We start from the raw sequence: 26286 nt of genomic DNA, 5'->3' as shown, positions 1-26286 counted from the left end.
TCTGTGAGCACTGTGCTGCTCTGTGCTCTCTCTCACACCATTTTTGTGTATCTGATAGCCAGCATTCTCATTTTTACTTAACATTTAGCAGCATTTAAGTAGTGTCTCTGCATGGAGTGAAAAAACCCTTTGATTAAAGACCTGCAGAAGATTAATGAAAGTCATTATCTTTATATGATAGCAGAGAGTTACTACCCACAGAATAAAAGGAATTTCTGCCTGCACATCTTTTCTGCCCTGGTTCCCCCATCTCTTTTCATACCCTGAAAGAGAAGAGGCAGCATGGGAAGGTGATGAGGGAATAGGACATGACACAAATCCCATTGAGAAGCCTACTGCTGAATCTCTGTTGGTGTTAGAACAAGTCACTGTGCCATTCTCCAGATGAAAATTATTATTTAAGGACAAAAGCCTAGTACTTATCATGAAACCTGAAGACACAGACTAGTTCTTAGGCAGAAAAGCCTTGTCATTGAACTGGTGTTTATGTGAGCAGTCACACATTAGTGTTGCTGCTTTCAGGGGCTTTTCATCAGAGCCTTTATCATTACAGACCTATTGAGCTGTTCCTCAGTTGCTGGGAATCAGCAGAACTCTCCTGAAATTAATGGTGCTGCACAGTTTTAGATCAACTGAGGATCTGGCTGTTCATTTCTGATTGTTGATAATTATTCAGCTGAACTCCTCCAGTACAGGCCAAACCTTCTGAGAAGGATCTGTCCTACAGGCCCAACACTGAACCCTTGGTCTGTGTCTCCTCAGTCCCCAGCCTGGAAGACCAAGTGGGTGACAGATTAATTTAATTAAACAGTTCTCAGGTAACGATTTGACTCAGTAGTTTTTGCAATCTCTGCTGGGTTTCCTGGAGCAGGGCAGGTGTGGGCTCAGGGATCTGGACAGGCTGCTGGCCCGTGTTGTTAAAAGAGAGCAATACACATGAAATACTGGAAAATAAATGCCAGTGAGAGGGAAATCTCTGTCTCTTCTATCTCTGTATTTACAGAAATGCAGGTGAGGTTTGGGTTTCTTTGTTTTGCCACTTGCCACAGCTGTCTCTCCTGTGGCTCCCACAGCCTCACCATGGCTGATCCTGTCACCACGCTGCCCCTCCTGTTCACTGCAGAGAGACAGACTTCAGCTCCTGCATTCAGCTCCCATAAAAACCATCAGCAGACAAAAAGGATCCAGAGGAGAGGTTTGGACAGAGCCATTCAGTGCAGAGACTGTTGAGTAAATGCTCCAGACAGCCCTACAGCGTTGGAGGCACTCCTTCAGTGAGGAACAATGAGCACTCAGGGATGGAATACAATGCACATTGCCTGGGATGCTCTGTTTGCCATCCCCATCCTGCTGCTCCTGAGCAGTGCTGGGAGCACTGGCCCCATTTCCAGGAGTATTTCTGCCTCACTGCTGTGTCCTGAGCAGGAGGAACTCTGCTTAAACCTGGGAATTAATTCTGGTGTAAAACAGGAGCGAGCTCTTCCCCCGAATGTGAGCTCAAACTCACATTTCTGCCTCCCAAATACAGCAAATATTTCCTGATTATCCACATGGGATCCTGGCTCACCTGAGGCTCAGGTTTGCAGCCCTGTTTCTCCTCCCTGCCTGGATTCCAAGAGCAGGAGCAGTGGTGCCCCCCGCCCTCCCTTTCTCTCTCCCACGGAATTGTTTCGGCGCTAGCTTGGTGTGTCAGCTTGTAAGTCTATAAAACAGTTTTCTACCAGCTGGAAATCCAACATGCTACATGAATACATAACAGTGCCTAACCAAGAAGGTTTGTAATTCAGTAATTAGCTGTAATTAATGAACACAAAGTGAAGACTCATTTACAGTTTAAATTATCACATTAGCTCCTGTCACCCTCTATGTACACAAAACAGCAGGAATTCAATTATTTTTATTCTTCAAAGCTAATTTAAAATTTAAGGAATGCCATTACATGAAATAATAGGTAGGAAATGTAATAGAAATCGCTGAGAACAGTTGGCCATCCTTAGAATGGGAGGAAAAAAATGCTATCAGTGATGATTTGGAAATGTTATTTCGTCTGTGAGCAGATGAAGGATTGAAATCTACACTCTTTTCAGTGTATTTAAAAGGAAAACGAGTTTGGTGGTTGCTAAGTCTTTGTGCAGGAAGAGCATAATTGTGCATTGTGCATAATTGTAGAAGCAGTTGATACTGATAATGCTGTTGATAGCAACACGATGACAGCATGGAAATGCTCACACCATTATCTTTAATGGGGCTGAGCCGACTGCAGCAGCACCGAGCCCCTGGAATCCTCACCAATCTTACTTGGGAAACTTCAGCCTAGCAGGCCTTAACTAATTGTCACTTTGCAATCTGCCTCCAGTTTGTGTGTGTACGTGGGGCTGTGTAAAACACTTTCATTGTGCTTTTAAACCCACCACGATGCTGCTCGCTGCAGCTGCCGCTGATTATTTTTTCCCTCAAACAGTTCAATAGCAAGAGAATTCCAAACCCATCTGATGCCACATGTCTGCATTCCAGCCCTTCTTCTTTTCCTTCCTTTTTTTTGTTCTTTATTTCTTCTTCAGCTCCCTTTTCATTTTAAATAGGCCACTGGAAGCTCCGGCGTCTAATTTTTCATAGGTGATCGACTGCTGAGTTGTGGGTTTATGCAGACAGAGGGAAGGTAGCGATAAGCCAAGAGAGAGGATTCTATTAGGGAAATGCAGCAGTAACTAATGAATCCTGCCAGTAATTGGGAAGGTGTAAGCCTCTGTAATATCCTAATGATAGTCATCCGTTGTGTGCATCCCCCGGCAGCGGCAGCGATCCCTCATCGGCTCCGTGATCTCAGACACTTAGCCATGCAAATCTTCCTGACAGGACTCTATGTCTTTGTCTCCCTAATTGGACAGTATAGAGTTGTTTATGGATATTGCAGACATTTAGACCTCAGTTGGAGGTTGTTCAAAAATCGTTAGCAAAGTTGCCTTAACAGCATTGTCAAATATTTATTCCCCTGTTTCAATATCTGTTTTTAACCCAGGCATGGTTGGAGAGAGAATTAACATTTTGAAGATAGAGCATCTCCTTCCAGCCTCTGGTTGAGATTTTTATTAAGCCATTTTCTTGCAGAAAGAGAGAACAACAACAACAACAAAAATAATCTACCAAAAGTCCTCATTTCTTAAGGGTAAAACGGGAGATTGTAGGGCAAATGTGCTGATTTTTAATACCATTTCCATGGGGAAATATTAGGAATGCTGACAAAGGCAGTTCCACTCATAAAAATTACAGGAAGCTTATGGGGCAAAAATTCCAGTTTCGCGTAAGCCAAAATAAATGGAGAATATTCCCATTCACTACACCACTTCAAGTGAGTGCAGATTCAGGGCCTGGCTCAGCTATATTAGAAAAAACATGGTTTTTAACTTGGTCAAGAGTTGAGGGGTTTAATTCTTGTCTCTAATCATCTCTTGGTATAGTAGGTGAAAAGTAAGATATAATAAATTCATCCAGTGCTGTGCTTTACCAAAAGGAATTTTTTTTCTCCTAAAAATTTGATACTGGGGGGGATTTCACATTTTTGTGCATAACACATTTCTGGTAGAGGGTTTGGAGTTTTCTGAGCACAAGGCAAAGTCTTGCAGGCACTTCCAGGGGCCACAAACACCAGGAGGAAATCTGAGTTTAGGAGAGCAGGCTGGGGATCAGAGGCAGAGGCCGGAGTCGCCACAAATATTGGAATTTGTGAGGGGGATCAGCTGGATCAGGCAGCTGAATTTACAATCCCTGGCTCATGGGCCATTTTCCTCAGATTCTCCACAAATCAAGGGGATTATTTGCCTCAATGAAAGCAATCATATCCTTCCTTTTTGTAACTACTAAATTAAAGCTACAAAGAGTTAACTCCATCTGGACTTCCACTGCCATCTTGTCTCCCAAGGCTGCTTATTCTAAACTGCAGATATTTTATAAATATTAGATAGAAATATATATAAAACCAGAAAAAATATATGCAAGAATTTGCCTAAAATAATCATTTGGCTTTTTTTTTTTTTTTTTTTGAGCCAAGTCTTTACTCAAATAGAGGGTGTGAAAGCTTCTGTTCATGGGAATATTTCTAGGAACAATTTCTGAAAGTATTAATTTGCGCCTGTCTGGCAACTATCTTGAAAGCTGTTTGTAGTTTTGGAAATTATTCAGCCAGGGAGCAGTAGAAATGACACATTATATCGTTGATTAATGTAGTAAAAAGCAAATTACTGAAGGGGGAATAATCAAAGCCATAGTTGCAGCAAATAGTTCCCTTATCTGATTTCTCTCGGGTTTGCCCAAAGTTTTAGGTACTTCCCACAATCAGACCCAAAAGATAAAGGAAGAAATTAAAGGAGAACTATTTGTAAAACAAGGGAAGGAATAGAATTATTTTTTTTTTCCTTTTTGTGAAAAATTTCTGCATATTTGCTACAGTTCTTTAAGTAAGCTGCCATTTTTTCAGGTTTTAGGTCTTTTTATACAAAACTCTCTGTTCCCCTAAAGCACTACTGACACCATCTGTAAACCCATCAGCGTTCCAGCCCTCTCCCTAAACTGCTGAGGAAAAAGTTGTGACTGCAGAAAAAACTCCATCCAGTGAAGGTCAGAGAAGGCAGAGAACTGCCTGGTTACAGAGCTGAGTGCATGGAATCCTGCAATCATTCTGGTTGGAAGAGCCTCCTCAGAGCTTGGAGTGCCACCATTCCCTGCCACTGCCAAGGCCACCATGTCCCCAAGGGCCACATGCCCATGGCTGTTAAATCCCTGCAGGGATGGGGATCGCAGCCCTGCCAGAGCTGAGCAACCCTTTGGGAAAGAAATCTTTCCTGATATCCAACCAAAACCTGCCCTGCTGCAGCCTGAGGCCATTCCCCTTGTCCTTTCACTTGCTCCTTCCCCAGCTCCTGACCCATCCAAGGGAGGGACAGGGGCTGTAGCAAGGTTGTCCCAGCTCTCAGATATCCCTTTTTTTTAAGTGAATCCCTGTTTTCCTGGATCTGATGGACCCAGGGCTGCAGGGAACATCCCAGGCTCATCCCATTAGAGCCACTCAGCCTCTGAGGTTTCCCTCCCACTGCTCCAAGGTGGGCCAGCAGGACCAGGATCAGCCTCTCTTTTCCCTGTGGAAGCCATCCTAAGGCAAACAGGCTCTGGATGTGCTTGCTAGAACCTTCTTCTCCAGAAAATGAATGTATTGGCATTTAGGGTATTTCTATATTCACACACTCAGGTATATACATTTAAAACCCCAGCTTTACAAACTTATGTTGGTGCAGCAGCCCGTGGCACTGAATACAAGCTGCTGTGCAAAGTAATTGCCAAATGTTTACATAAACACATAAATAAGACAAATAAATTCATTTTCATTATTCATATATTCTTCTCTTTCTTCTCTTTTTTATTTATGTCTTAGACAATGGCTCCTGTAAATATTCTGATTAAAAAAACACCTGCAGTGGACAGAAAGTTGATCAAAAAGCCCTGATAGAGAGCAATTCATGTTTCTTCTTTACAATCACTAACGAATCTTAACTTGAACCATGTTATGTTCCCAAGTGAGTGATAAGCAATGATTTATTATGAAGTGTCAGGAAATCAGAATGCCATACAGTGAGACATGAGCTAGTGGAAAATGTGTTCCCTGTTTCCCAGCCTCATTACTCAAAGATGCAGTGTCCCTTTCTCCAAGTCTAATTTACCTGGCTTTCCAAGGCACTCTGAGAGCACAGGAAACGGCTCCAGGAGGGAAATGCCTGATCCAGGCTGTGCCTCCACCTTCCAGCACCGCCCAAGAATGCCAAGTGACCGGGGAGAAGGGGCTGGAAAGGCAGAGCTCTGGCTGTACCAAACCCTTCCAGCCCTAATGATGCTCCCCCCAAAGCAATCACTCAGGATTACAGCATCCTCTGCCTCATCAGGGCTGTCAGCGCCTGAAGAGGAAATAAAACAGGCGGCGCTGAGGAGACAAACGGATAAGTTTTCTTTATGTGTTAGAGTTTCTTCTGCTCTCTAATGATTCCCTTCTCCCCATGATCCTAATTCAAGTAACTGGCATGTGATATATTTTGTAGACAAATCAGCAGCAGAAGAGCATGTGCAGCCCTGGCACCACGGAGCCCGTGATTTACTCGCAGCTCGCGCCCGTTCGCGTTTTAAGGGGGGAATTTGTGTTTTAAGGGCTTCCTCACAAAGAAAGGAGAAAGCAGCAGATCCCACACTAATTCACAGGAGCAGCCTCCACTCCTACCCACTAATGCTCTCTGCAGAAAGGAACCCAAACAAGCAGAGGCCTAAAAAAGTAACATTTTTCTGGAATGCTCTTTGAAGGCCCCAATCCCGGAAGCATTCGGGCTCAGTCAGATGTGCATGGGGGAAGGTGCATTTCCCTGAGCTGGTTCTGCTCTGCAGCAGCAGATGTGGAAGTGGGAGCCTTCCCAGGGAGGTTTGGCTTGGATGGTCTGGGCCCACCATGGAGCTGTCAGGGGCACTGACACCTGAGATGACGAGCAATGTCATCATGAGCATTAAAAATAATCAATGAGCAAAAATAATCATGAACAGTAAAAATAATGTTGGAAAGGCAAAGCAAAGCCTTTATTTAAACAATATTTTAAAATCATGTTTGAATAATATTTTTAAATATTAAAAAAATTTTAGGACAATATTATTATCAAAAAGCACAGATTTAATCACAGCAGATCAGTTTAAAAGCCACCAACGGTAGCATTTTCTGTTTCAAAACATGATCCCCTTCTACTGTGATAAAATGGGAGAGAAGGCCAACAAGTTAAACTGAACAGGATAAACTTATGAACAAGGAATTTACGTCCTGCAAATTCTTTCACATGAAATAAAAGAATCTCTTATCTAGGCATGTTACAACTAGTTCAGTCTGTCTTAAGGCAATGGTAGCTGTTGTTTTTCCTTGCAGAAAACGTGGAAATCATCAGAAAAAAATTAACCAGAACTCATCCTTGTCTGAAAGGCTGAGAGACTCACGAATTTCAAAAATCTTTTTTTTTTCCCCTCTATAGAAATGCTTTATAGAGAATCTTTGTGAAGTACAAACCAGAGAGTGGTTGTCTCCCAGCACTGACAATGTCTGCTGTTCCAGACGAGACGGTGTGTGATGTACCATCCTGAAATATTGTCAGCAAGCCTGCAAATATGAAGGCATTTTCATAGCAAGGCAGGGATGAAAGGGAAGAGCTTTGGGTTTGCTTTTTTGTTTTGCTTTGTTTCTTAGTCCTAATAAAATCTACCAGTGTGCTCTTAACTTCTCCCCTCCCGTTTTGTTCCGAGGAGAAAGGGAACATCATTCTCCTGTGAAAGTGTTCTGGAGAGAGGGAGGAGGTACAAATTCCCTGCTGGAGGGGTTTGCTGTAGCCAGGACGAGGTTTGTGTGATATTGAAGTAACTCAGAGTGCAGAGACAAATCAGCATCTCCCCACTGTCAAGTGGCCTTTGCTGCCTCACAGTGAGTTGAGATATTTCAGTGGCATAGCTCAGAGGTGGGGTTGAGGAAAAACCCACCCACAGCAGCCTTTGGATTGGTGATTTAGAAATTCTCTTCAGGGTTTAAAAAATGTGGGGTTTAATCTCAGGGGGAATTACACTCCAATGAACACAGGGAGACAATTGTGGATTATGTAACAGTGGAGTGAATTCTTGCAGATAATTCAGCCTTTTTAAGCACCCAGATGAACTGAGGGATGCACCTTTGGGTGACCCACGAGTTCCTCCTGACCTCCATCCCTGTGCACCTGGGCCTGGAGCACACAGCCTTGGCCAGATGGTTGGTCCATGATTGCTTTGTCTTCTGTGCTGTAAATTCACGTTTTGCAAGGTGTGTTCCAAGAGCTGTTTCTCGGCTGGGATCCTTACAGGTGGCACTTTAAAATGTAGCAAGCACCCAATCCTCCAGAACCTGCTTGTCACAGAAAATGGCACAGTTTGCATGCGACCTGTAATGACAGTTGCTAGTTGAAAAGAAACCAGAAATTCAGCTTAATCTTCCACACTTTGGTTGCAGCTGCCATCAACTAAATCTCTCTCCAAGGGCAGATGGTGCCCTGTACAATGAACAATTTAATCTTTAGGAAACTTTGCCAAAAAATCCACTTTTTTTTCCCCCCTCCAAGAATAGGCTGTCAATAACATGTGCTCCTAAATACATTGTGATTTGATGACTATATTTATAGGAAGAAATAGAAGTGAAATGTTCCCTGTTTTTTTTTTTTTTCCTCTTTCTAAGTCTATGATTCTTCCAGACACACCTGGGGGACCAGGTGAATGTCACACCTTGGTGCTCTGTGCCACTGTGTCACCTCAGGGGTGAAATCCTGGCCCCTCTCTACACAGGTGGCACAAATCCCCCTCTTTCCAGCAGCCCAGGATTCCACTGGGTCTCTCTGGAGCCACGGGGAGCTGCAGCCCCAGTTTTGTGTCTGACTCACCACAGTTTCTCTGGGCCGCCTGTGGCAGCACCTGCCCACCCTCAGAGGGAAGAATGTTTTCCCAATATCCAATCTAAACCTCCTCTCTGGCAGCTGGAAGCCATTCCCCCTTGTCCTGTCACTGCAGACCTTTGGAAATGGTCTCTTCCCATCTTTCTGTTTGGCTCCCTTCAGGACTGAGCTCCTTGTCCCTCCTGCCCCATTGCTGAATCAGCTCCCTGCAGAGCTCCAAACAATGGGGGAAAGCATCATCCCAGGCAAGGTCGAGATTCTTCCCCCTGGGTGTTATAGCAATGGAGGCTGTGTTCAGGCAGACACCCCAGAAGGAGCTGAGTCAGAGCCCACATTTCCTTCCTCTTGCCCCACACCCTCACAAGCTCAGATCTGGAAGGTTTTCCACACTTCCCTCTCGGTGTGGCTGCTGGTGAATGCACAGACTGGTGGCTTCTGCAGGGACACGAGTGGCTCAGGGACCTGCTGGTGACATTGGGGGGCTGTGGGACCCTTCACGTGCAGGACATGAGGGATTGTCCCTGCTGGCATCACACGGAGCCTCTGCCTGCCTTTGGTGGGTGCTGCACCCCCAGCAAGGTGAGAGCTGAAAGATTTGGTTTTCGTGAGCGTTATTCCTACCTCTCCCAAAATGTTTTCCCATCCTATCACAGTGTGTTTGCTGAAGCAAATATGTTCTGTTTATTTATTTAATGTGCTGTTAAATGACCTTCTGGAAAGCTATTCCTGCCACGAGGCTTTAAAATGGATGGGCAGGCAGAACTCCAGGGAGCATGCTCCTCCCAATCAGGATGAATCATTCCAGTAGTTACTGTTTGGATTGATATAATTTTAGTGATAATTATGGGTAACGAGAAGGCGTTTAGAGCCTGTAACATTGTAATTCATGGTGAGAGGAGTCCTAAATGAAATAAAATACATCCAGATTTGCTGTTTCCCCCTTTCTAGGTGCTGTGCACGTGGCATGGTTCTTTAAGGAACAGATTTTGTGCTGCTGCAAAAATCTAGCAAAAGTAGGTCAGAAATGACATCTAGAGATAACATGTTTGGTAACCACAAAGGGCCTGTCTGTGTCTTTCTATGTGGCCTTTAAAGAGTCCTGCAATTTATTGTGATAGGTACAGCTGCAGCCTGGAAAAGTTTTGATCCATAGGCTCCCATGGCCTGTGGTGGGTGGATCACAGAGGAATATTGTCATTTTTGTTATCCCATTGCATAAATAGGAGCTGGTAAAATGATATTAGCAAAGATATGGAAATACAGAGAAGACATTATAAATACATGAAGCTGCTGTCATCTGCCTGGCTCTGGAGTTCCATCCCACCTCTGCCTGGGACACTGAGGAGGTGGCAGAACCCAAAAATCAAATGGTGACAGCAATCCCCAAGAAAAGGACTTCAGATGCTGGAAAGGCCTCATAGAACCTTCCAGGATCTGAGGGGGCCAGCAGGGAGGCTGGGAGGGCTCTTCAGCAGGAACTGGAGAGACAGGACAAGGGACAATGGCTTCAAACTGGAAGGGGAGACATTTAGGTGAGATGTCAGGAAGAAATCCGTCCCTGGGAGGGTGGGCAGGCCCTGGCACAGGTGCCCAGAGCAGCTGTGGATCCTTGGCAGTGCCCAGGGCCAGGCTGGATGGGTTTGGAGAAGCCTGGGACAGTGGAAGGTGTGGAAGGGTAGAACAAGATGGGCTTTAAGGTCTCTCCAACCCAAACCATTCTGGGATTCCACGACTTGAGAACCACCCCATGACGGGCAGCCCCCAGGAGGCTGCATGGCTCCGTTGGTGTGACCTTTGGCCATGGGGAAAAGGTGACACTGGAGGGACCAGAGAGCCCTGGGGTGTGGCAGGAGAGCTGGGCACTGCTGTGTGAGCTGGGAGCCCAGCTCAGCTCTGGGAGCTGCAGGAGCCCAGCCCAGCCCGGAGTGCCGCTGTCACCGCCGGGGCCTGGCGTGCCACGAGCTGCTGACACACACTTGACAGTTGTCTGGGGCTGCAGACGTGTTTGAGAGCTCCCGTTTCAGAGGTTTCACAGCTGTGTTTTTCTGGCAATGCTGGGATGAGCAGAGGGAAGCTGTGCCATGGACAGGGGAGGGAAGGAGGCTGAGAGGAGGAATGCTGAGTCCTGACACATCCGCGTTAAAATAGATACGGCTTTTTACATCTGTTGATGGCTCGATAATTAGTGTTAAATAAAAGCAAAGCTTCAGTATCTGCAACTGATATTTCACATATGCTGTACAAGACACCAGTATAATGAACACCCTCAGCCACGTTTTCAGAACATGATTTAAATGGTGGAGTTTTCCTTATGGCACAGGGGGAGCTACATTTCAGCAAATGCCCAGGCAGCACCAGCCTCTGCCCATCACGAGCTGTTGGAATGTGCAGGCTGCTCTGCCCTGACTGCAGGTGACAAGCTCTCCACAAACTCCCTGAATCTCTTACAGACTTGATAATGAAATACATAAACTATGACCCTTATTGATCAGGGCTCACACTAATTAATTTCCCAAAGTCCTGTCCCAGCCTGCAGTGGTATCAATTAAAAAAAAAAAAAACAACAAAACCCACAAGGATGGAGACTTCAGTTGGCCAAAGGACCTTAGGGGTGAAGTACTTATCCCGTGGAAATCAATGCCAAGTCCCAATTGATTTGACTTGTGCACAGATGTTACCATCAGTCAAGTAGGTGGACGCTGAGCCTCAAAAGTTTATTTGTTGCCAGAAGAGTTTCTCATGGACCTTCCCTCTGACCAATGTGCCTCTGAAGTGCCTGCCCAGGGCTAGCAGTGTCCTCAGTGTTGTTCTGTGACAGGGAAGTGACCAGGGATATTGCTGATTCAAAAGTCTCAGGGCCTTCCTCACAATGGCACAGAAAGAAAAGGAGGCAGGAGTTTGGCTTTTCATTTTTCCAATCCAAGCTTTTGTAAATATTTCCCACTGGCAGTGAAACAGAGCTCTGCAGTAACTCCAAGACTCCTTCCCAGATTTAGCACTTTCAGTGACACTAATTTGGCTTAATTATCCTAACGACGTGCTGGAGGCAGGGCTGACCTAGTGAAGAGTCACCACTCCTGCTCTCAGCTGGGTCCCCAGTGTCCCTCACCACAGCCACAGTGCCTGTGTCCCCCCTCTGTGAGGGAGCAGATGCTGCAGGGCCTGGTATGATCCGAGGCAGGACTCAGCTGGGATGTCACAGGGAGTTTTCCACCCTGGAAACCTCTGGGAAGGGTAAAGCCCAGGGCCTCTTCCATGCCCAGTCTCCCTTGGATCGTTTGCAGAGGGGATCCCACAGTGAGAATTTGGCTGCAGCGTTGCTGTGTGTCAGCCCCAAGCCCTACAACAGCAACGCTTCTGGATTTCTTTAAGATTTGAGCAGGGTGTAAACTGGCACAGCTCTGCCCTTTTGCAGTAAAAAATAATAGCTTTGCTAAGTGAGAATTGCTCTGGAATGTTACCTCTGAAACCTAAAGGCAACATCTTAAAGTGTCAACATGGATTGCTTTTAATATCTTTTAAGTGGGAATAATGATCCAAGGTATTCACCACAATTTCAGACTGACTTCCATGCATCCTCAGTTGCCAAAAGTCTCCACGTTCAGCTGCCAAACCTCCTCTTCCCTTCCAACAGTTTCTCCACAGCAGGTCTGGGTTGCCAATGCAAAACTCAGCATCACTGTGAAAACTGAAAAGGTGAAGATATTGTAAACCAAACCAAATTATAAACTAACTAGCATGAAGTCAATGGACTTTTTTGTTTTCATATGGAATTTTTTGAAAAGCTGAGTTTATTTTACTTTAAATAAAGCTGCTACTGAATTTCCAGTTGATTTAGCCAGAACACAGAGAACACACTGCAGGATTTGAGTTGTGTTTGCTGAAATAGCCATGGCCTTGAACAGATAATATATTTTTCAGTAACATATTTCTTTGCCCACTGCAGCTCTTTTTTTTCCTCTGTGCTTTCTCCAGATTGACTTTCACTCTACTTATTGCCTGCCTCATTTCTCACCCTGTTTTTCCAGTTGTTTTTTTTCTACTGCTTTCCTCAGTGTCTTTCTCCCTGGTTAGAAGCAAAGCAGAACCCAGCTTTGGGCTGAACTTTTAAACCCACATCTTGAAATTAAATAAAACAAGCCCCTTATGTCTCTGTGTAGCAGTAGCTTCACAACTTGAGTCACTTAGCACTTTTAGCAGCTGCAGGATGGAAAAGGTCCATTGGAAGGTGGATTTTAATGCTGGGGAGGTGCCACAAGAAGTAGGAATAATGCAGGAATAGCGGGGTGACAGACTGTCTGTGGGTACTGAGATGTCCAGCTCTCCATGAGGATTTTAGAGCATGTTCTTGGCTGGCTGCAGGAAGGAGCTCCAAGATTAAGAAGCAGAGTAAGGGGCTCAGTGACCAGGCAGAGCCTCAGCCCCAGCTGGAATGGTTCCCTGCATGGCTGTGGAGCCAGGGTTCCAGCCACACTCGTGTGCCCTGGCTCGTTGTGAGCCTGTGGGTGCACAGAACAGAGCAGAGCTCCTTTGCAGACATTTCCATGGCTGGAAGTGCCTGCTCAGAGGTGTGGCTGCGAGCAGACCGTGTAACTGTGGCTGTGTTGTTGTTGTGTGCTTGCAGGACGAATGCCTTAGTCCAGCTCTCCAGCCCAGCTCCGCGCCCGGCCCCGCTCGCCACCGCGGCCCTGACATTGAACTCACAGCAACCCGGACCGAGGAGCCTGCCAAAAAACTCCTGCTATTCTTCTTCATCCTCACTAACAATTTGGTAATGAAGTATTGATTTCCACTCCCCTGCTTATGGACGATATTAGATTTTCATTGATAAACTGCACTGGGGCTGTCTGGTCTCCACTGTCCCTTTTTGCTGTCACTAAAACAAAGTGCCACTGAAGTAAGATAATGACTGAGAACATTGATGTACTTATTTCGTCAATTTGTAACACTTGACAGGAAAAAAAAATTCTTCATAGTTTAATGTCCAAGTGTGCTACACAAGATGCAGTCACATTGGAAGCTTTACTTTTCATGGTAATGTCCATTTCCTATTTATAACCCCTTTGGGATAGTTTGTCTAAAGGAAATGTTTCTATTCTGTGCAGCTATTACTGTTGCACCTGGGTTGCCCAATCCAGTCATTGCACTAGGGATCAATACATCACAGTAAGTACAAGAATTATTAAGTTAAAACAGATTCTGAGCCAAAAAACCTCTGAACAATGTTAATCTTCTGTGCAAGTTGTTCAAATAGTTATGCTTAACCATGTTGCTGCCAAAGATTTGTTTGAAATGGATTATTTTCAGTTTGTTTTATTCCTCAGATATATATATATATTGAAATCTCCATTACGGTTTATGACGAGACATATGGGATGGAGGGATTTTTAAACAAAAGTACTATTGTTAGATTATTGAACATTATATAAATATAGATATATCTATATATAAATATCACTATATAAATATCTATATATAGATATAAAAGAATAAAAGTAGAGTTCCTTTCTCAGTTAGGTGAGTGTAAATCTGAAGCTCTGTTGTGGTCAACAGAGTGACTTTGGGTTTGTGCCACCAAATCTGGGATCAGAATCTGCTCTCCGAGCTCTGTCTGGCCCGGCCGTGCCATCAAGCCCACCCCAACCTGGGAGAAGGGGGCTACAAAAATTCAAATTTCAAATTTGTGCTTGTAACTTTTTTCATTAAAACTTCGAGGGCCCAATTTTAATTTGTGGAATATTCACGTTAATAATGAGATCTAATTAAGACATCCATTAAAAGCCCGTTAAAGTTAATTTAACGTAAAAATTCCAATAGAACTGTATTAGATTTTCTCCATTAAATTAACGTTATGGATTTTTAACGGATGTCTTAATTATACATTATTATTAACAGGAATACTGTATTACACAGATTAAAATCGGGTCCCAAGTCAACTCCCAGAATCTTCCAGGATATGCCAATGTCACGAGTCCCACTGTTCCTAGTGCACTGCTTGGAAATCCAGGCGCAGCCCTGCTTGCTCTCGCTCAGAGACAACAACCTCCAGTAGACAAATCCATCTCTGCATCTAACGATGAACTTCCCCTATTCTCCGAGGAAAAATAAATCTGGATCAAGTTGTAAATCGCTATTCCGTGGCAAATGAAATATTCAAAGTATGCGAGGCACAAGTGGAGAAGAGGCTCTTTCTCAAACCAGAAAGGGCTTTGGAGTGTCTTTTCCTGTTGTTTTGTTCACGATGTTCAAGGATGTAATTGAAGTGCAGCAGTCACAAAATCAGAATAAATACGTTCCCTGCCTTCCCTGTGGCCTGTGCAGAAGGGCCTGTTTTGGCACTGCTTGGGAAATTTTGACATGATCCCTAAACTGAACATGGAGGAGAAAAAAAGGCCCTTCTTATTTACCTCCTAGGGAAAGTGTTGCCCTTATGCCACATATAATAGCAAATTGCTTTTTTTATGGCATGCATAACCTAGATGGGAAAAAATATGGCGCTTGAGGGAAGGAGGGAAAAAGTAAATGAAGTTCCAGGAATGTCATTCTGAAGTAATGAGGCATGGACAGAAAATATACCCCTCACATCATCGGATTGAGATGGCAGTCGAAATAGCTTCATTGAAGTGTCAGCACTCATCCATCAATCAATCATCCACAAGGAAAAATAGCGACAGTACAACGGGGCGGCTTTTATGGGATTTACTCATGGGCATAGGGAATAGCAGCTCAAATGTAGTTCTGACATGAAAAGCAAGGTGCTGATATTATTTTTTATGATGGGAGGATCATAAAGTGAATTGAGAACAGTGAGGTCTGTCTTTGCTTAACCTATTCAACTGGAAATGAACGGAGCTCAACTGGAAACGAGCAGAGCCTTCAGATGGGTTAAGATTGAAGCCTGCACCGTGCTGAGCACCGGCCATCGACAACAAAATTCTATTAAAGCAAAATCAATGCATTAGCATCGAGCTCCTCAGAAGCTGTTAAATTGCACAGCCCAGGCCAGAGTTATGAGGTGAAGTTGCACAAGGTGGGGCCTGTGGTGCCGACCCAAAGGCCACGAGCACCGCAGAAAATCACCTGGGGGAGAAACTGCACATGTGGCTCCTTTCCCTGAGCTTTTGGGTGCAGGGAGAAAATACTGGGCTGCTGGCAGTACGTGGCAGGTGGAGCTCCCAGCCCTGGTGCTGTCACAGCCAGGAGTTTGGCTGGTTTTTAATTGGATTCTCCATGCAAAGCCAGGCTGCAGGAATTCCCACACGAGGAGCTCTCGGGAGCCTCTTCCCACAAAAAGGAGGACTGGGGTCCCCAGCCAGCCCACAGTACCCAGAGCTGGGGCCATTTGGGGCACCAGCTGCTCAGATTTGGCAGGAAATAAGCCAAAACTTATGGTGCCCTCAGAGTGACCATAGGGCTCACAGCCCCACCCAGGACCCAGGAGCTGCAAAGGTTTGGGGAGATTTTGGAAAGGCCAAACCCCTGAGGGAGGTCAGGTTTTGCTCAGGAGTCTTCACGGTGTGGGAGCAGCTACTCTGTTCAAAAATCTGGCCACAAACCTTTATCACATGGTGCTGAAGCTTGATCATTTTGCCTGCATCGCTGTCCTCGGGGAACGTTTTAGGTACACATTTGAATTAAGTGATTTTTATTTTTTTTTTTTACAATATGATATAAAGAAGGGAAAATATTCATCTCTCCTCTTTTCTCTGTACGAAACTGGATGAGTTGATAGTTTTTCTGTCATATAAATCAGGTAGCACAAAAAATCATTGCATCTTTTCTCTGTCGTCGCTACTCAATATCTATCGTTCTGACTTTTATTCTTATTGGAGATCATCAAAACATTAATTAAAAGCCTGGTGATCAAACAGCCGAATATTTATGATTCACGCCCTTGCTTATTAACAAGTGGCATATTGATACACCACATACCCAAGCTGTTTATGCTCTTGCACTGAAATAAAACAGGAAGAATTGTTACCCTTACACACTGCTTTGAAAGATTTATTCAGACACCAGAGCTCCCTTCCTGCCACCATCCATGTCAAAATAAGCCATATCACCAGAAAAAAAAAAGATGTTCTATTTTAAAACAGGGAGATGTAATTAGCATCCCTTTGGGGCCTAATATGTAAGAATTTCAGTGGATCGGTCTCAGGTGTTTTTTCCAGGTTTTTGTTACTTAAGCTGAGAGGGAGAAGGACACTTAACTTTAAAAATGGCTGTCATTAGTGCAATAGTAATTGTTGGGTTAAAAGAATATCTTTGAGAATCTGCTAACAAACCTGCCCAGTAATTACTTGTCAATGCAAGTTATTATGGGTTTTATTACCTACTTGTAAAAGTATTTACAAGACTGACCTCCCCAGCTTTTTTAGAGATCAGGGAGGATATAAAAAGTCATTTTAAAAATCAATAATTATATATTAGCACGATGGGGGGTGAAGCCTTCCAAGCCAGTTTTACAGGCTATTGAGCCAACTCTCATGCATTCAAATGGCAGGATTGTTTCCCTAATTTTTGCCCTCTTTTTCTTTCCTTAATCATGTTTTGATAAAGTGCCATATTTATTGATTGCTTCATACCCACAGTTCAGCTCCTAAACCAGCAGGGGATATTCCCACTGGGAAGCACCTGTGCAGGATTTGCATGGAAAAGGAGCTGCCCCAGGTGACCAGGAAAAGGAATGTTGTGGTTTTGGGTGGGAGCTGCTGAGGGGACACTGGCTCTGTGCTGGTTCCCCACAGGCTGCTTCAGCCTCATCCCAGACACTCAGGGTCATGCTGGGGGTGCTGTTTTGGGATCAAACCTGTTTGGAACACCAGGGAACGAGGAAGGCAGCCTGATTTTTGGCAGAGATTGAAGAGGTGGCTCTGGCTGGGCTGTCCCCTGTCCATTTTCCATCGTCACTCCGGGGCTGGTGGAGGCACATCTCCATCACACAGGGCTTTTGTCTTCTCCAACAGATATACGATGCAATTTATATTTAAAATTCTCTCTATAAAGACAGTATTGATCACAGATTCCAGATCAATACCTTGCAATTACAGCAGGCTTTAAAGGCCATCTGTCCCCGAGCAGGAGCACCGAGAGAGCCACTTCCACGGATTGTCAGCAAGTGCTGCTGGTATGTGCCCATCTTCTCCCAGCACAGACGTGTCACTTCTGCTCCTGGGAAGCTGGGTTAGGAATTATGGAGCTGTAGCTCCTGGATATTGAGCACCCCAGAGCCCCCAGAGCAGCTCCTCCTTGGGTTTCACAGCAGGGTCACTGACACTGGGGTTTTCCTCACCTGGGTTTTCTGCCCCCCATCACAATTTGTCCCACAGGTCACAGCTTTTCTTGTCCTCAGCTGGAAATGGCCAGCAAGAAGTTCCTGAATTTCACTAGAACCAAGAACATTTCCCTAATGGTGCTGAAGAGTTTGGGTTGGACACTGAGGGTGCAAACAGAGCCTTTTTTATGTCACAGAATCATTTAGGCTGGGAAAGATCTCCAAGATCATCGAGTCCAGCCTTTGACCATTTGTGTCAGTCTGGACCACAGCAAGTGCAATATTTTTAAACATAACAAAAGAATAAAGGACGTGCATCTAAAGGCAGATTTCAATTACATTTCAGCAATGAGGTCTTAAATTGTCAGCACCTGAACTCAAGACCAGCCTGTTGGTTGATGGCCCTGGGTGAGCCACTGGGTTATTATTCCAGAAATGCTTCCTGGCTTTTCTTTTTTCTTCATTATTTCCTGCAGTGGAAAGCACACAGAATTTAGAATTCTTATCCTCCAACTGTCTTCTGAAGGAAAGCGAAAGAATAAAATAATAAAAATAAAGAGTTTGGAAGCTGACCCACCTTTGTACCCCACACGTGCTGTGCCACATTCCCCCCAGTCCTCCCTGCAAACACCTCCCTCCCATTTCCATCCAGTGTCTGAAAAACACAGGCTGCATTCTGGATGCATTTATTCCTGGGTAAATCCAGAGCCACCCTTTCAAACCCTGCAGATTTACCCTCTCCCTGCCCAGCTCCTAACGCCATCCTCGTGGTCCCAAGCTCAGATTCTGAACATATTTAGGCATTTTCAAAAACAAGTCCAGCAAACTTCAGTCTCTAGCTCCAGGCAAATTAAATCTCCTGCACTTGAGAAGGTTTTAAATTATGTCAAGGAGGTAATTGCAAAACTTTGTTATCGATGTGACCATGCTTGTAAAATAACACCAGTTGTATCACTATAAAGCACTTTATAGTGGTACAGCTCCTTTTGCCCTGCTGGACCACTTTTATACCAGTGCAAGCACTTTCATCCCAGTATTCCCCAGCCTAGTGGTGGATTTTTTGCTCTCATTCTGCCAGAAGAGATGGGAAGAGTAGGTGAGGTTTCAGACAACACTTGTTTCTCGTACCAAAATGTTTGCACAATCTTTTCTTGGAGAGTATTTTTGAAAGTGAACTCGCTGTACCACTGGACTTAGCTGCAGAGTAATAAACTTGCAGTTCATCATCCCTCTCAGCTCATGCCATGTCTTTAGGCCTTTGTAAAAAGCCCTGCTTGAGACAACAGATTAAACACTAATCCTGGCAGATCGCACGGCTCCACTTCACACCACCGAGCTGAGCAAATTTTTTTTTCCTTTCCTTTTTTGATCTAAGTAAAGGCAACAAATTCTTTCATTAGATTCCTTAGATGAGATAGCAGGGGGAAAAACGATCGGTATTTCATGAAGAAAACAAAAATAACATCTTGCAAAAATGCAGCCACGTTAAAGGCAGGGAACGCTTTCCCCATCCCCACACGGCATCACATCCTCCCAACTGCCCGAAACGGGGGAGATCTCTGAGGGCAACACCTTCCCTTGGAGGCTGGTCCAGGTAACATTTGAGAATGGCCTACCTGTGTGTGTCCAGGAGGACCTGCAGGTGCACACAGACCTTTCCACAGCACCACCAGACGCGGGCACACAGGTGTGAGTGTGTTGGTGCATCCCTGCAGCAGCAGGCAGCGGCGCCGGGGCTGGGGCAGCAGCTGGGCACTGCTGGCAGCAGGAACCTGCAGGATGTGCAGGGCAGGATCTTGGCTCTACCCCGCAGCAGATGCTGGAATGTGCAATACAGGTTGCAAAAGCTGACAAGCTCAACAGTTCTCATTTGGCTCAGGGTACTTCTCTGTCCTATGTCTCTGGTACAATGCGCCCTTTTGTCTCGTGCTCAGGCACCTCTTCTTAATCCTTTGTTGGTCTTTTTCTCTGTGTGTTTGTTTTGGGTTTTGTTACCTGGAACATGTCAGCACGAATCAGGAGGGACCCAGCCCCATTTCAGTGGTGGAGCACAGCTGGCCACGCTGGTGAGTCTGGACTGGGCTTTGCCCTGCCCCAGCGCTGGTGCTTCGTCACACGTTCGCTGTTGGCAGCACCCTCAGGTTCCATCTGTGACCCGTGCTGTCAGGATCCTCTTTCGAAAACAATAAGGAAAATAAAGAATCAAAAGCTCATTTCTCTTTAAAAAAACCCCACAAATGTATATACTCCAAAAGGCAAAAAAAGGCGAGATTAAACCCATTTTTTATACGAACAGCGCAGCCGGGACTCCCTCGCGAGGGGCTGGTGGTGACTTTCCCTGGCGAGCGTCTCGGTGCTCCTGCACTCATTTTGTACCCAGTGCATGCTGTACAGAACATATTGCCTGTAACCTGGAGAGGAGGGGGCCAAGCTGCTCCTCCTCGGGCACTGCAGCTTGTTTGGATGAAAAGTTGCGCCTTTGATGCATTTTTATACTGTACATATTTGTATATATTAACTATATTGCCATGGTATGAACACAGATTTTGTTATATTTGCTTGTTTCGGTTTCCTACAAAAAAAAAAAAAAAAAAGGTCCATAATGGGGGATATTATTTTTCTTTTTCCATCGAAAATACGCTTGTAATTTTTGTTTGTTTGTTTTCTTGGTCATCATCTTTTAATGGCTCATAAAGGAATTAGAGAGGAGTTTTTGGAGGAACTCGGAGAAGCAAGTCTGTGTTTGCATGAGACCTGCCCAGTTGCTGGCTAGAAAGGGGGGCGGGGGGAAGAGGGGAAACCTAATTCAAGTTTTGCTTTTAAAGCATGCTTAGTCCCATGGGAAACTCATACATGTACAATTATTCTCTTTGTATTTTATCTAATAGTGCCTGAATTATTTTTTTTAATGTCTTCTTGGAGGAACAATTCATAATTGTCAAAATTTGAAACATTAGCTTAATTTTGTTTTCATGACCTCTCATTTCTTCTCCTTATTTATTTTGTTGCTGTTTATAATGGGCCCCAAGGCCATCTCTGACATTGCAGTGTTCTTCTTCCACATTAAGGATGTTTTTAAAATTACTGAGATTATGGAGCCAACAGGCTGCTTTAATCAAAACCATGTTTCACTTGGTTTGGGTGATTATGAATGGGCCTCGCACGGAAAAAGCCCTTTCTGCCGGGAGGACCATACCATCTAGTGGCCCAGAGCTTCATCACACACAGGCACCTTCCCAAGATCCACTTTCTCCAAGCCTGCCTGGCAATTTGGCTTCCAATTATTTGCTTATTATAACGAACTTCAACTAAACAAATTGATAATGTTAATGGCTTTTTCCCCCCCCCTCCTCCCTTCGGTTGATTGCTAAATAAATTCGTATAATTTATACTAGAGGAGATTATTGCTTTTATTGTTTTGGGTTCCCCCAAACCAATTATTAACAATCAGGACTATGTATCTCATTAAATTTAAATCAGGTCAAACCTATTTATCTAAGGCCTTTTCTGATTTACAGGAAGATGACTGCATTCCAGAGCATTTAAGATGTATTTCTGTGTATGATTTTGTAGCATTGAAATCTATTAACGTTGATTTTTTTGTTCTGTATTTTCACCACGGTAAATACATTGTATTAAAAAAAAATCCCTCAACTTTCCCACAGAAAACATTACTTTTTATGCCCAGGGATTTTTTTTTTAATAAAATCACTGCAGTTTTAGAACTGTAATTAAAGCCCTGAATAATAGATCACACATCTTTATCTGTTGTGTTTAAAAGGAAAAAAAAATAGCCCAAACTGTTCACATAATCCTGAATGCCTCATTTCCATAAAAAAGGTTCCTATACATATATTATTTACATTTTTAAACATGGTAATTCTTCCCTTTGTGGCATAAAATGTCTCTTTTCCACTGCAGCTACTGGAAAGCGACTGCTCACATCTGAAATGTTATCGTAATTTGCATCAGGAAACCCAACTGCAGACATTAAGGACTTGGGTGTGTTCAATTATGATTTTGCTGGAGGCTGTCCCTCATTTTAATGCTGCACTCATTGAACTACCTTTCTGAAATCTAGCTGATATGGCTCACCACAGACATGCTTCACAACATCATTAGCTTTGCAAATGGCTTCATTTCAGTCAATGCAGACTTCGGGTTTTTTTGGCCAATTGTAAAATGGAAATTTGAAAAGGGGGGGAAAAAAAAGGGAAAAAAAAGAAAAAAAAAAAACAGATGCACTTAAAACATGAAAAGAATTATTTATATGATAAAAATATATTTAGATTTTCAAAGCACAAGACTGAACAGAAGTGCTCTTTTTATGCTTTCTGAAGATGTTACTGTTAAAAGTCTTTCTACATCAGGCTTAATAAATCTGTAATGACATTTGATGGATTGATTTCTGTGTGGGTTTTTCTCTTCTTTCGTTCTTTTTTTTTTTTTTTTTTTTTGCCTTTCTTTCTCTGCAGAGAAAGAAAAAGACTGACCTGGAGAGGCTGTGGGAGTGAAAAAACCACAGGAATGTGCCTGTTTCAGTCAAACTCACTCAGGATTGTCACAAGCTCTTTTCCCTTCAATAATAATAATTTAAAGTAAGAAAAAGGGAGGGGGAAACAACACCACCACGCTGTGTTGGTTTCTCCCAGTCTGCCCCTCTCCCTCCTCTGGCTGTGGGGTTATTTATGGGGTGGGGGGACACACCCACCCCACCCCATCCCACCCCATCCCATCCCCCTGTGCACACCCCACGCTGCCTCTGATCCTGCACACTGACCTCTTCTCTTCTTCCTAAAGTGATTTAAAAAAAAAAAAAAAAAGGAATATATTGCACACATTTCAAGAAACCCCTCTAGGGTAAAATAAAAAATATATATAGATGGCTAAAATAACAAATGAATCATAAAACTTCGAGATGGAAAAGGACTATTAGATCATCCAATCTATCTTGCTGTCTGCCAATACAGGTTTGCTGCCTTCCCCTGGGCTTTGTCTCGCCTCTCTGGCTGAACTCCAGCTCTGGGTCCTCTGCCCCTTCCTGCAGGGCCCTGAATGGCTCAGGAGAGGTTTGTAGGGACCAGATCCTGCCTGCAGGGAGGCTCACCTGCACTGCCAACCCCAGGGATTCCAGTGCCCCACAGCGCTGGAATGTGCTGGGCTGGGGGGGGCTCCACCTGCCTATGGCCCCCCTGGGCTGTGGGGCTGGCACTGGGATCCACAGGGATCCCCAGGGACCCACAAGGATCCCCAAAGACCCCCAGAAATCCCCAAAGATGCCCAGGGATCTGCAGGAATCCCCAGGGATCCACATCCCCCCTGTGCCAGAGCCTTGGTGCCCCCCCAGCACGGCATTCCCAAATCCTGGAGACCCCAAAGCAGCTGGAGGCAGCTCCCAGCAGCCTGGGGAGAGTAAATCAGAGACAGCTCTGATTTATTCCAAGGGTTGGACTCGCTCGTCTCCCTTTATTTTTTGTTTTTTTAATTATTGGTGATTCACTCCAGCAGAAGAACAAACAAACAAACAAACAAATAAAATCAACCCTTCAGCTTCTCAGATGGATGTTTTGGCTACAGGGCAGCTTTGAAAGCTGGTTCAGTTGTTTTTTGCTTTCATTTTTTTTCTCTGCTCCTCAAAACTGTCTTGAATTAATAAAAGTTAAATGTTTTCATAGGAAAATCAGGCTGGGTGGTTTGTGATTCTTTTATGTACAACACGAATATTACATTATTCAACAATTCAGGAATAAATTTAATTCTGCCTACCTTGGCTGAGTGTTTTACAATTGAGATGGTCTGGGGCTCGGGGGCACAGCCCTGGGAACAGGGCAGGCAGAGAGCAGAGCCTGGCACCAGGGTGGGCACACAGCTCAGGGGGAGGTGACACCTTCCTGAGACCACCAGAGAGGGCATCCCATCAATCCATGGAGACACCTCCAAGCAGGGCCAGGAGGGGCTGCCAGGCTCTTCCCAGGGGTGCCCAGGAGCAGCTGGGCATGAGGAGCCAGGATGGGGCACGAGGGCTGAACGTGGTGGGAAGGACACAAGGGGGAAGAGGAGCAAGGAACACAAACTGAACCAAACAGGTCCCACCTCAACATCAGGACAAACCTTCTGTGGAGGGGGCAGAGCCCTGGCACAGCTCCAGGGAGGGCGTGGATCTCCCCCTGGAGACTCCCCAAAGTCACCTGGATGAGTTCCTGGGCTGGCTGATCCCATCCCAATCCCAATCCCAATCCCATTCCCATCCCATGGGTGTGTGACCCCATGGTTTGCTCTGCAGTCTCCAAGCACAGAAGGGCCCCTGGAGCTGGTGGCCCTGCACACACAGCCCCTGTCCCTGTCCCTGTCCCTGTCCCTGTCCCCTCTGAGGGTGGGGCTGTCCCTGGCCCAGGACATCTCCAGGTGGGCCTGGCTGAGCTTTCCTGGGAGCTGCAGCTCCTGAGCCAGGCTGGGACCCACAGCCAGCACAGGGCTCTGTCACTCAGGGAGATCCTTGGGAAGGTGAATGTTTGGAGGAACAAACCCCTCACATCTGCTCCAGCTCCAGGGACTGCCCAGCCCTGCTCAGAGGCAGCTCTGGAGCAAACCAAGCTGTTCACTGGGCTCCAGAGCTCAGGCTGCCCTCAGGGAAAGAGCAAAGCAAACACCACAAAAACCAACCCAAAATTCAGCATTAAACAGCAGCCTGCATCCAGCTTCTCCCTAGCACTGGGAAGATCTTTGTCCAGGGAAGGAGCTGAGACCTGAGGATGATGATGGTGATGAAGGGGATTCTCCTGGGGTGCAGCACACACAGAGCACTGGGCTGGGACTCATCCCCCTCCATCCACAGATCCAGGGCTCTGTCCCAGCAGGGACAAACAGCCAAATAAAACATCCCAAGTTCACCTGCAGGCACACAGGGCCCTGGCTCTGGTGATCACAGCACAGCTGGCACCACAGGTGAGCATCAAAAGGGATCTGTTCCTATGGGGCTCCATCCTTTTGGGGACAAAGAGCTCTCAGGGGTCCCCATGGCCCTGGTACTTTAACCCCAGCCTGTGCCTGCAGCAGTTTTGTCCAAGCTGTGCCTGGGCAAACACCCCTCAAATCCTGCCTTGATTTCCTCTCAGCACTGCAGACCAGGCCAGGCTCCTGGAGCAAGGTCCAGACCTTGTAACTTTGTAAAATTTAGGATTTGGCAGAGTTTGCTGCAGTCTGAGTGGTAACCTGGCCTGTGCCACCTCCTCTGGCTGTCCTGCAAAACACACCTGGAACTGAAATGTGAGCTCTGAGCCTGTCGGGAGGCCCTGGCCCCCAGGTGTCCTGCAGTGACCAGGCAGAACAGGGTGCACCCCTGGCCTTGGCATTTCAGGTGGCACTGCACCAAGGAAGCATTAAATTACATAAATGATTTCCCACAGAAATCCACCTTAAATACATTTCTTTTTCTACATATATGCAAATATGTGCCAGCTTTACATTAATGCTCAGCTTTAATTTATAATGATGCAAGTACACCTACAGCTCCTCAGTTACCATTCATGGCCTCCACCAAAAAGTGCTTTTTGCTGTCCAGCTATCACTTATTTCTTCTTTTAAAGCATTCACAACCAAATTCACCCAGTCTGGCTTTCTGAGTGTGCAGGCCAGCAGTGTGGGCCAGCTCAGGTGGGATTAAGGTATCTGAGACTCTAGAAACTCAGGGCAAAAAGTCAGTAACAAATCTTTAAAAAAATAAAAATCCAGAATAAAAACCAAACCCAAAGCATTTCGTGCATCAGTATATTCAATATTCCCCTGTAACTGACAAGAGCTGAACAGTGTCACAAGCCTTAAAGAATTTTGTTTGCTTGTTTTTCCAAGCTAATAAAACACCACAGCTCTGGCTAAACTCATCCAGAACATATTGAGGTTAAATTAACAAAAGGAGAAGCCCCTGAGCCCAGGCAAAGAGCAATCATGCCTGGTTGGAGAAGGGGGAAATCACATTTTTATACGAAAAGTCCATCTGCAAGCAATTGTGCTAATGCTTCAAAGATGATCAGCTCAGGCTTTTGGAGTCAAACAGGAAAACAACCCAAAATCTTATCAGGAACGAGATTTTTCACCCTGAAAACAGATTCTGTCAAAATGTCAAAGGCCCAGATTTAGGTTCTGCCAAAAGAGACTTTAACAAGAGCCACTTTGAAGAGAAATGCTGAGTTCAGTTACCTCTGAACCTCAGGGAACAGCTGGAGGGAGAGCAGAAATCCAGCCCCAAACTGAAAGGAAACTGAAATTAAACAATGCCCATCTCCCCCTCAGCCCCTCCCTGAGCACACGGAGCAAACCCAGCCCAGCAAGGGCAGGTGTCCCACAGAGGGGGGAACCCCAAAACCTGAGCCTGGAAACGCTCCCAGGGGCAGGAAATGTCCTGGCCTGCTGCTGGCAAGCTGGGAGCTTTCAGGAGGTTCTGGGGGGAGTGGGCTGTGAGGAAACAGAAGGCAAAAAAAAAAAAAAATCAAATTTTGTGAAAAGTATTTCAGCGTTAATTATCATTTCACTCAG

General features: G+C 45.1%; 1 protein-coding gene across 1 annotated transcript in view; it reads left to right on the top strand.

Moving 5' to 3' along the window:
* TSHZ2 (teashirt zinc finger homeobox 2) overlaps positions 1 to 22149 on the top strand; it is a 210291-nt gene extending 188142 nt beyond the window's left edge. The window contains exon 3 of the mRNA XM_050982001.1: positions 13105 to 22149. The gene's annotated coding sequence lies outside the window, so the exon portion shown is untranslated. The remainder of the gene's footprint in view (positions 1 to 13104) is intronic.
* Positions 22150 to 26286: the final 4137 nt, after the last annotated feature.

This window comes from Serinus canaria, chromosome 20 (assembly GCF_022539315.1).
Source record: "Serinus canaria isolate serCan28SL12 chromosome 20, serCan2020, whole genome shotgun sequence".
In the NCBI taxonomy this organism is placed as follows: Eukaryota; Metazoa; Chordata; class Aves; order Passeriformes; family Fringillidae; genus Serinus; species Serinus canaria.
The sequence above is the reverse complement of the archived record's forward strand: the minus strand, read 5'-3'. Positions and strand labels throughout refer to the sequence as shown.